The sequence below is a fragment of the Syngnathus leptorhynchus genome, unplaced genomic scaffold (assembly GCF_054491065.1).
Source record: "Syngnathus leptorhynchus isolate UIUO unplaced genomic scaffold, UIUO_Slep HiC_scaffold_46, whole genome shotgun sequence".
In the NCBI taxonomy this organism is placed as follows: Eukaryota; Metazoa; Chordata; class Actinopteri; order Syngnathiformes; family Syngnathidae; genus Syngnathus; species Syngnathus leptorhynchus.
Window position 1 is genome coordinate 225,001 of NW_028232013.1, and position 9,926 is coordinate 234,926.

The following is a 9,926-nucleotide window of genomic DNA, read 5'->3' on the forward strand; positions in this document are numbered from 1 at the left end:
TGTGCACTTAGACTTGCATGGCTTAATCTTTGAGACAAGCATATGCTACTGGCAGGATCAACCAGGTAGGAGAGAGGGTGGCTGGGTAGCGCCTCTCGCTCGCCGGCCCGCCGGAGCGGGGGCTCGCGCGACTGTTTTCCGGACGCCGGCCGCGGTTCGCGGGGGCTCTAGGTGGTCTGACGCTGCCGCGGGGTGAGATGGATCGGGCTGGACCCGGCGCAGCCGAAGCCGAGGACGCGGAACCTCGAATGCGACCCTCGCGGACCCCTAAACGAGAGGAGCTGCGCCCGGCCTCGTAAGACACCTCTTCTCCGGTGCTAGGTCGACCCCGACGCCGCTGGCCGCCGCCGCCGCCTTGCCGCTATCCCTCCGCACGTTTGGGGCCGGTGGCGACCCGCAGGACGGCCGACAACTCGCTCGTTTGGCGGGGCGATGCAAGGTTAGGCGAACTGGGCGGTAACTCGGGTTAGTCGAGGGGACTTCGCGGTGGACAGGGGGGTGCGAATCCGGCCGGGCGGCCCTTCGATGGAGCCTGGTGCAGGGACATTCAATGGGATGAGCCGCGCTCGCCGCGGAACCTTCGAGCGCCGCTACTCAGCAAGTAAACGAGAGGGAGCTGCGCCCGGCCTCGTAAGACGCCTCTTCTCCGGTGCGAGCGCCCCGACGCCGCTGGCCGCCGCCGCCGCCTTGCCGCTATCCCGCCGCGCGTTTGGGGAGGGAGGGCGACCCGTAGGACGGCCCGCCGACTACACGACCGTTTGGCAGAGCGAGTGCAAGGTTAGGCGAGCTGGGCGGTAACTCGGGTTAGTCTGGGGAGACTCGCGGTGGACAGGGTGGCGCGAATCCGGCCGGGCGGCCCCATCGATTAAGCATTGGTAGGGAGCCGAGGATGAGCCGTGCGAAGTGGCCTCGGAGGCGGTCCGTGGGGGACGACGGGGGGGGACGGGCGTCGGCCCTCCGGCCCGAGCAGAGAACGTTCGGTCACCCAAGCGGGAATCTGCGCCCCGGCCCGAGTCGGACTCGGTCGGTGCGGCCCGCTGAGGCCCTCAACTATTCCCGTACGCGGGGGTCGGGAGCTGCGGCGCTGCGCCGGCGACTTACCCGCGCGAGGCACGCACTGCGTGCGGCCAGGATGCGGAGTTGGATCGGCGCTGGTTGGGAACCCTCGGGGAACGAAGGCGGACGGCGGCCAGCCGGCGCCGACGAACCCGTCGGGGAGGGGGCTGGTGGCAGGCGCGATCGGCACTATTGCTGACTGCCGGGAGGGAAGCTGCGCCCCGGCCGAGTCAGACTCAGCCGTTGCGGCCCCCCCGAGCCCGCAGCGCGTAGCGCGGAAGCCATACGCCCCCCCGATGCGGAGCGACAGACGCCCCCGCGACCGCGGTTGGTCGGGAAGGCTTTTCGGATAGAGGTCGGACGGTGTGTGTGGACGGCTTCCCGTGGTGCCGCCGCTATCAAGCCGGAGGGTTTGAGAAACGACATTCGCGGAAGGACCGGCGCGGCCGGCGGACGCTCGCACGCGCGGCGCCCGACACTCAGCCGCTCGCTCGGCCTCCGTGGATCGTGGCTAGGTGGGATGGATGCCAAACCGGGTCGTCTCGGTCTCGCCGCAGTACGGTCGCGCCGGGGCCTGCGGGGCGGCGCGGGGAGCGCACGCTCACGCGGCGGCCGGGGCGCTAGAGTGCGACCCGCAGTGGGTAGGAACCGTCCACCCGACGTCGGACGAGCCGAGGCCGATGGGGGCCCTACCAAGGCGGGTCATGAGTGCCAGTCGGTCAGTTGGGTGAGGGGGTACTCGGAGGCCCGCCGGGAGCAGACGGGCGACCGGGGATGGGGGGCGTACGCGGGCGGGCGCCGGGAGAAGACGGCCCGTCCGGGGTCGAATCTCGGCCTGTGTTTTCGGAGCCGGCCGGGCATCACGCTCCCTCCTTGGATGGACAACATTCGTAGTTGACACTTTGTGTCATTTTATCCGAGCGGGCGGGCGCCTCGAGAGGCGGACCGTCCGGGGCGACTCTCGGCCTGTGTTTTCGGAGCCGGCCGGGCCTCACGCTCCCTCCTTGGATGGACAACATTCGTAGTTGACACTTTGTGTCATTTTATCCGAGCGGGCGGGCGCCGCGAGGCGGACCGTCCGGGGCGACTCTCGGCCTGTGTTTTCGGAGCCGGCCGGGCATCACGCTCCCTCCTTGGATGGACAACATTCGTAGTTGACACTTTGTGTCATTTTATCCGAGCGGGCGGGCGCCTCGAGAGGCGGACCGTCCGGGGCGACTCTCGGCCTGTGTTTTCGGAGCCGGCCGGGCCTCACGCTCCCTCCTTGGATGGACAACATTCGTAGTTGACACTTTGTGTCATTTTATCCGAGCAGACGGGCGCCGCGAGGCGGACCGTCCGGGGCGACTCTCGGCCTGTGTTTTCGGAGCCGGCCGGGCATCACGCTCCCTCCTTGGATGGACAACATTCGTAGTTGACACTTTGTGTCATTTTATCCGAGCGGGCGGGCGCCTCGAGAGGCGGACCGTCCGGGGCGACTCTCGGCCTGTGTTTTCGGAGCCGGCCGGGCCTCACGCTCCCTCCTTGGATGGACAACATTCGTAGTTGACACTTTGTGTCATTTTATCCGAGCGGGCGGGCGCCGCGAGGCGGACCGTCCGGGGCGACTCTCGGCCTGTGTTTAAGGAGCCGGCCGGGCATCACGCTCCTTCCTTGGATGGACAACATTCGCAGTTGACACTTTGTGTCATTTTATCCGAGCAGACGGGCGCCGCGAGGCGGACCGTCCGGGGCGACTCTCGGCCTGTGTTTTCGGAGCCGGCCGGGCATCACGCTCCCTCCTTGGATGGACAACATTCGTAGTTGACACTTTGTGTCATTTTATCCGAGCAGACGGGCGCCGCGAGGCGACCGTCCGGGGCGACTCTCGGCCTGTGTTTAAGGAGCCGGCCGGGCATCACGCTCCTTCCTTGGATGGACAACATTCGTAGTTGACACTTTGTGTCATTTTATCCGAGCGGGCGGGCGCCGCGAGGCGGACCGTCCGGGGCGACTCTCGGCCTGTGTTTAAGGAGCCGGCCGGGCATCACGCTCCTTCCTTGGATGGACAACATTCGCAGTTGACACTTTGTGTCATTTTATCCGAGCAGACGGGCGCCGCGAGGCGGACCGTCCGGGGCGACTCTCGGCCTGTGTTTTCGGAGCCGGCCGGGCATCACGCTCCCTCCTTGGATGGACAACATTCGTAGTTGACACTTTGTGTCATTTTATCCGAGCAGACGGGCGCCGCGAGGCGGACCGTCCGGGGCGACTCTCGGCCTGTGTTTAAGGAGCCGGCCGGGCATCACGCTCCTTCCTTGGATGGACAACATTCGCAGTTGACACTTTGTGTCATTTTATCCGAGCAGACGGGCGCCGCGAGGCGGACCGTCCGGGGCGACTCTCGGCCTGTGTTTTCGGAGCCGGCCGGGCATCACGCTCCCTCCTTGGATGGACAACATTCGTAGTTGACACTTTGTGTCATTTTATCCGAGCAGACGGGCGCCGCGAGGCGGACCGTCCGGGGCGACTCTCGGCCTGTGTTTAAGGAGCCGGCCGGGCATCACGCTCCTTCCTTGGATGGACAACATTCGCAGTTGACACTTTGTGTCATTTTGTTCGGCCTGTGTTTAAGGAGGCGGCCGTCCTCCACTCGGTCCGTGTTTAAGGAGCGACACTCGCGCTCCGGTTCGGCCTGTATTTAGGGAGGCGGCCGTCCTCCCCTTGGTCTGTGTTAAGGGCGACACTCGGTCCATGTTTGAGGAGCCTGGCCCTGACGCTCCTCTCCGGCCTGTGTTTAAGGAGGCGGCCGTCCTCCCCTTGGTCTGTGTTAAGGGCGACACTCGGTCCATGTTTGAGGAGCCTGGCCCTGACGCTCCTCTCCGGCCTGTGTTTAAGGAGGCGGCCGTCCTCCCCTTGGTCTGTGTTAAGGGCGACACTCGGTCCATGTTTGAGGAGCCTGGCCCTGACGCTCCTCTCCGGCCTGTGTTTAAGGAGGCGGCCGTCCTCCCCTTGGTCTGTGTTAAGGGCGACACTCGGTCCGTGTTTAAGGAGCGGCCCTCGCGCTCCGGTTCGGCCTGTATTTAGGGAGGCGGCCGTCCTCCGCTTGGTCTGTGTTAAGGGCGACACTCGGTCCATGTTTGAGGAGCCGGCCCTGACGCTCCTCTCCGGCCTGTGTTTAAGGAGGCGGCCGTCCTCCCCTTGGTCTGTGTTAAGGGCGACACTCGGTCCATGTTTGAGGAGCCTGGCCCTGACGCTCCTCTCCGGCCTGTGTTTAAGGAGGCGGCCGTCCTCCCCTTGGTCTGTGTTAAGGGCGACACTCGGTCCATGTTTGAGGAGCCTGGCCCTGACGCTCCTCTCCGGCCTGTGTTTAAGGAGGCGGCCGTCCTCCCCTTGGTCTGTGTTAAGGGCGACACTCGGTCCGTGTTTAAGGAGCGGCCCTCGCGCTCCGGTTCGGCCTGTATTTAGGGAGGCGGCCGTCCTCCGCTTGGTCTGTGTTAAGGGCGACACTCGGTCCGTGTTTAAGGAGCCGGCCCTGACGCTCCTCTTCGGCCTGTGTTTAAGGAGGCGGCCGTCCTCCACTTCCTTCCATGCACCACCACATTCGCAGTTGACACTTTGCCATTTTTTCAGAGAGGTGACACTTAGTCGTTTTTTCGAAAGTTGACACTTAGTCGTTTTTTCGAAAGTTGACACTTTGCCGTTTTTTCAGAGAGGCGACACTTAGTCGTTTTTTCGAAAGTTGACACTTAGCAGTTTTTTCGAAAGTTGACACTTAGCCGTTTTTTCGAAAGTTGACACTTAGCCGTTTTTTCGAAAGTTGACACTTAGTCACTTTTTCGCCACAGTGACACCTCCAGCGCGTGCCACGGCGCTTTTCAGGTCTTCTATCCGACCTTGTGCTGTCGAGGACGGCGTGTCCGACGCCGTGGGGAGACCAGCACCATCTCCTCCATACTCGTAAACGGGGTGCTTTGGAAAACGGGGGGAAAGTCGATGAGTACACTGACTACTGGGACCATTTCATTGTACTCTGGCGCACCTGAAGACCAAAAAAGGTACTGCACCTTAGCCCGGGTACCTCACCCCCTGGTACCTCGAGGAGAACTTAGAAAAATTTCGACAAATTTTTGGTGAGCTCCAGGGAGAGAGGCTGATTTTTCGCTTTTTGAGGCCGACCGCCGAACCGGCGCGGGGCGGACTCACAAGCCCCGCAGAGCCGTGGGCACTTAGTCGTTTTTTCAGAGAGGCGACACTTAGTCGTTTTTTCAGAGGCGACACTTAGTCGTTTTTTCGAAAGTTGACACTTAGCCGTTTTTTCGAAAGTCGACACTTAGCCGTTTTTTTGGAAAGTTGACACTTAGTCGTTTTTTCGAAAGTTGACACTTAGTCGTTTTTTCGCCACAATTGGCTCTGAGCTCCAGGGGGAGAGCCTGGTTTTGCCTTATTTCAGGCCGGCTGGGGAACCGGCGCGGGTCGGATGCACGAGCCCGGCAGAGCCGTGGGCACTTAGAAAATTTTCGCCGATTAAGCTGGGACCTCCAGGCGGAGACCGGCATTCCTCGTCCTCGGGGTTCGACCCAGGAACCGGCGCTGGGCAGACGCCGTAGCCACGCAGAGCCGTGGGCACTTAGAAAATATTCGCCAAGTTGGCTCTGAGCTCCAGGCGGAGAGGCTGGTTTTGCCTTATTTCAGGCCGGCTGGGGAACCGGCGCGGGTCGGATGCACGAGCCCGCAGAGCCGTGGGCACTTTGCCATTTTCTCAGAGTCGACACTTAGTCGTTTTTTCAGAGAGGCGACACTCTGTCGTTTTTTCGAAAGTCGACACTTAGCCGTTTTTTCAGAGATGTGACACTTTGCCGTTTTTTCGAAAGTTGACACTTAGCCGTTTTTTCGAAAGTCGACACTTAGCCGTTTTTTCAGAGATGTGACACTTTGCCGTTTTTTCGAAAGTTGACACTTAGCCGTTTTTTCGAAAGTTGACACTTAGTCGTTTTTTCAGAGATGTGACACTTAGAAACTTTTTGCCAAGTTGGCTGTGAGCTCCAGGAGGAGACCGTTATTTTTCGTCATTCGAGGCCGACTGCGGAACCGGCGCTGGGCGGACGCCAAAGCTCGGCAGGGCCGTGGGCACTTAGAAACTTTTTGCCAAGTTGGCTGTGAGCTCCAGGAGGAGACCGTTATTTTTCGTCATTCGAGGCCGACTGCGGAACCGGCGCTGAGCGGACGCCAAAGCTCGGCAGGGCCGTGGGCACTTAGAAACTTTTTGCCAAGTTGGCTGTGAGCTCCAGGAGGAGACCGTTATTTTTCGTCATTCGAGGCCGACTGCGGAACCGGCGCTGAGCGGACGCCAAAGCTCGGCAGGGCCGTGGGCACTTAGAAACTTTTTGCCAAGTTGGCTGTGAGCTCCAGGAGGAGACCGTTATTTTTCGTCATTGGAGGCCGACTGCGGAACCGGCGCTGGGCGGACGCCAAAGCTCGGCAGGGCCGTGGGCACTTAGAAACTTTTTGCCAAGTTGGCTGTGAGCTCCAGGAGGAGACCGTTATTTTTCGTCATAGGAGGCCGACTGCGGAACCGGCGCTGAGCGGACGCCAAAGCTCGGCAGGGCCGTGGGCACTTAGAAACTTTTTGCCAAGTTGGCTGTGAGCTCCAGGAGGAGACCGTTATTTTTCGTCATTCGAGGCCGACTGCGGAACCGGCGCTGGGCGGACGCCAAAGCTCGGCAGGGCCGTGGGCACTTAGAAACTTTTTGCCAAGTTGGCTGTGAGCTCCAGGAGGAGACCGTTATTTTTCGTCATTCTAGGCCGGCTGCAGAACCGGCGCTGAGCGGACGCCAAAGCTCGGCAGGGCCGTGGGCACTTAGAAACTTTTTGCCAAGTTGGCTGTGAGCTCCAGGAGGAGACCGTTATTTTTCGTCATTGGAGGCCGACTGCGGAACCGGCGCTGGGCGGACGCCAAAGCTCGGCAGGGCCGTGGGCACTTAGAAACTTTTTGCCAAGTTGGCTGTGAGCTCCAGGAGGAGACCGTTATTTTTCGTCATAGGAGGCCGACTGCGGAACCGGCGCTGAGCGGACGCCAAAGCTCGGCAGGGCCGTGGGCACTTAGAAACTTTTTGCCAAGTTGGCTGTGAGCTCCAGGAGGAGACCGTTATTTTTCGTCATTGGAGGCCGACTGCGGAACCGGCGCTGGGCGGACGCCAAAGCTCGGCAGGGCCGTGGGCACTTAGAAACTTTTTGCCAAGTTGGCTGTGAGCTCCAGGAGGAGACCGTTATTTTTCGTCATTCTAGGCCGGCTGCAGAACCGGCGCGGGTCGGATGCACGAGCCCGCAGAGCCGTGGGCACTTTGCCACTTTTTCGCCACAATTGGCTCTGAGCTCCAGGAGGAGACCGTTATTTTTCGTCATTCTAGGCCGGTTGCAGAACCGGCGCGGCTCGGATGCACGAGCCCGCAGAGCCGTGGGCACTTAGAAAATTTTCAGAGAGGCGACACTTTGCCATTTTTTCAGAGAGGTGACACTTAGTCGTTTTTTCGAAAGTTGACACTTAGCCGTTTTTTCATAAGTTGACACTTAGTCGTTTTTTCGAAAGTTGACACTTAGTCGTTTTTTCGCCAAAGTGCCCACCTCCAGCGCGTGCCACGGCGCTTTCCAGGTCTTCTATCCGACCTTGTGCTGTCGAGGACGGCGTGTCCGACGCCGTGGGGAGACCAGCACCATCTCCTCCATACTCGTAAACGAGGTGCTTTGGAAAACGGGGGGAAAGTCGATGAGTACACTGACTACTGGGACCATTTCATTGTACTCTGGCGCACCTGAAGACCAAAAAAGGTACTGCACCTTAGCCCGGGTACCTCACCCCCTGGTACCTCGAGGAGAACTTAGAAAAATTTCGACAAATTTTTGGTGAGCTCCAGGGAGAGAGGCTGATTTTTTGCTTTTTGAGGCCGACCGCCGAACCGGCGCGGGGCGGACTCACAAGCCCCGCAGAGCCGTGGGCACTTAGTCGTTTTTTCGAAAGTTGACACTTAGCCGTTTTTTCGAAAGTTGACACTTAGCCGTTTTTTCGAAAGTCGACACTTAGCCGTTTTTTCGAAAGTTGACACTTAGTCGTTTTTTCGCCGATTTTGCTGGGACCTCCAGGCGAGGACCGGCGTTTTTCGTCTTCCGGGTCCGACCCGGGAACCAGCGCCGAGCGGACACATTCGCTCGCTAGTGCCGTTGGCACTTAGAAAATTTTTCGTTTGTCATGAGCTCCGGGCGGAGACCGGCGTTTTTCGTCTTCCGGGTTCGACCCGGGAACCAGCACCGAGCGGACACATTCGCTCGCTAGTGCCGTTGGCACTTAGAAAATTTTTCGTTTGTCATGAGCTCCGGGCGAGGACCGGCGTTTTTCGTCTTCCGGGTTCGACCCGGGAACCAGCGCCGAGCGGACACATTCGCTCGCTAGTGCCGTTGGCACTTAGAAAATTTTTCGTTTGTCATGAGCTCCGGGCGAGGACCGGCGTTTTTCGTCTTCCGGGTTCGACCCGGGAACCAGCGCCGAGCGGACACATTCGCTCGCTAGTGCCGTTGGCACTTAGAAAATTTTTCGTTTGTCATGAGCTCCGGGCGGAGACCGGCGTTTTTCGTCTTCCGGGTTCGACCCGGGAACCAGCGCCGAGCGGACACATTCGCTCGCTAGTGCCGTTGGCACTTAGAAAATTTTTCGTTTGTCATGAGCTCCGGGCGGAGACCGGCGTTTTTCGTCTTCCGGGTCCGACCCGGGAACCAGCGCCGAGCGGACACATTCGCTCGCTAGTGCCGTTGGCACTTAGAAAATTTTTCGTTTGTCATGAGCTCCGGGCGGAGACCGGCGTTTTCCGTCTTCCGGGTTCGACCCGGGAACCAGCGCCGAGCGGACACATTCGCTCGCTAGTGCCGTTGGCACTTAGAAAATTTTTCGTTTGTCATGAGCTCCGGGCGAGGACCGGCGTTTTTCGTCTTCCGGGTTCGACCCGGGAACCAGCGCCGAGCGGACACATTCGCTCGCTAGTGCCGTTGGCACTTAGAAAATTTTTCGTTTGTCATGAGCTCCGGGCGAGGACCGGCGTTTTTCGTCTTCCGGGTTCGACCCGGGAACCAGCGCCGAGCGGACACATTCGCTCGCTAGTGCCGTTGGCACTTAGAAAATTTTTCGTTTGTCATGAGCTCCGGGCGAGGACCGGCGTTTTTCGTCTTCCGGGTTCGACCCGGGAACCAGCGCCGAGCGGACACATTCGCTCGCTAGTGCCGTTGGCACTTAGAAAATTTTTCGTTTGTCATGAGCTCCGGGCGAGGACCGGCGTTTTTCGTCTTCCGGGTTCGACCCGGGAACCAGCGCCGAGCGGACACATTCGCTCGCTAGTGCCGTTGGCACTTAGAAAATTTTTCGTTTGTCATGAGCTCCGGGCGGAGACCGGCATTTTTCGTCATTCGAGGCCGACGGGGGAACCAGCCGGAGCGGACACGTTTGCTCGGAAGAGCCGTTGGCACTTAGAAAAAATTCCGTGTCTCGTGAGCTCCAGGGGGGACAGGCTGGTTTTATTCATCCGTAGCCGACATGGGAACCAGCGCGGAGCGGATTGGTGTTGCGCTGCCATATACCTCATCTCTCTCAGGAGTCCCCCCCTTATACGTGCCGATGGTGTTTTGGAAAACGGGGGGTAACTGGATGAGTACACTGACTAGGGGGACCAGTACACTAGCGAGTGGGACCAGTACACTGACTAGTGGGACCAACACACTATGAGCGCCTGGTACCTAAAATGGAAGTATAGAGGCCGAATTTCGGGCAAGATCACGCCGGGTTAGGCTTCCAGGACCTCGGCTAAGCAATTTTAACGGGTCGCCCGGTTCTTTTTTGATCCAGCCCG

General features: G+C 60.0%; 1 non-coding gene across 1 annotated transcript in view; it reads right to left on the reverse strand.

Moving 5' to 3' along the window:
* Positions 1–68, reverse strand: part of LOC147038607 (18S ribosomal RNA) — a 1,907-nt gene extending 1,839 nt beyond the window's left edge. Inside the window, exon 1 of the ribosomal RNA XR_015063779.1 lies at positions 1–68. This exon is cut by the window's left edge and continues 1,839 nt beyond it. This is a non-coding gene — a ribosomal RNA (18S ribosomal RNA).
* Positions 69–9,926: the final 9,858 nt, after the last annotated feature.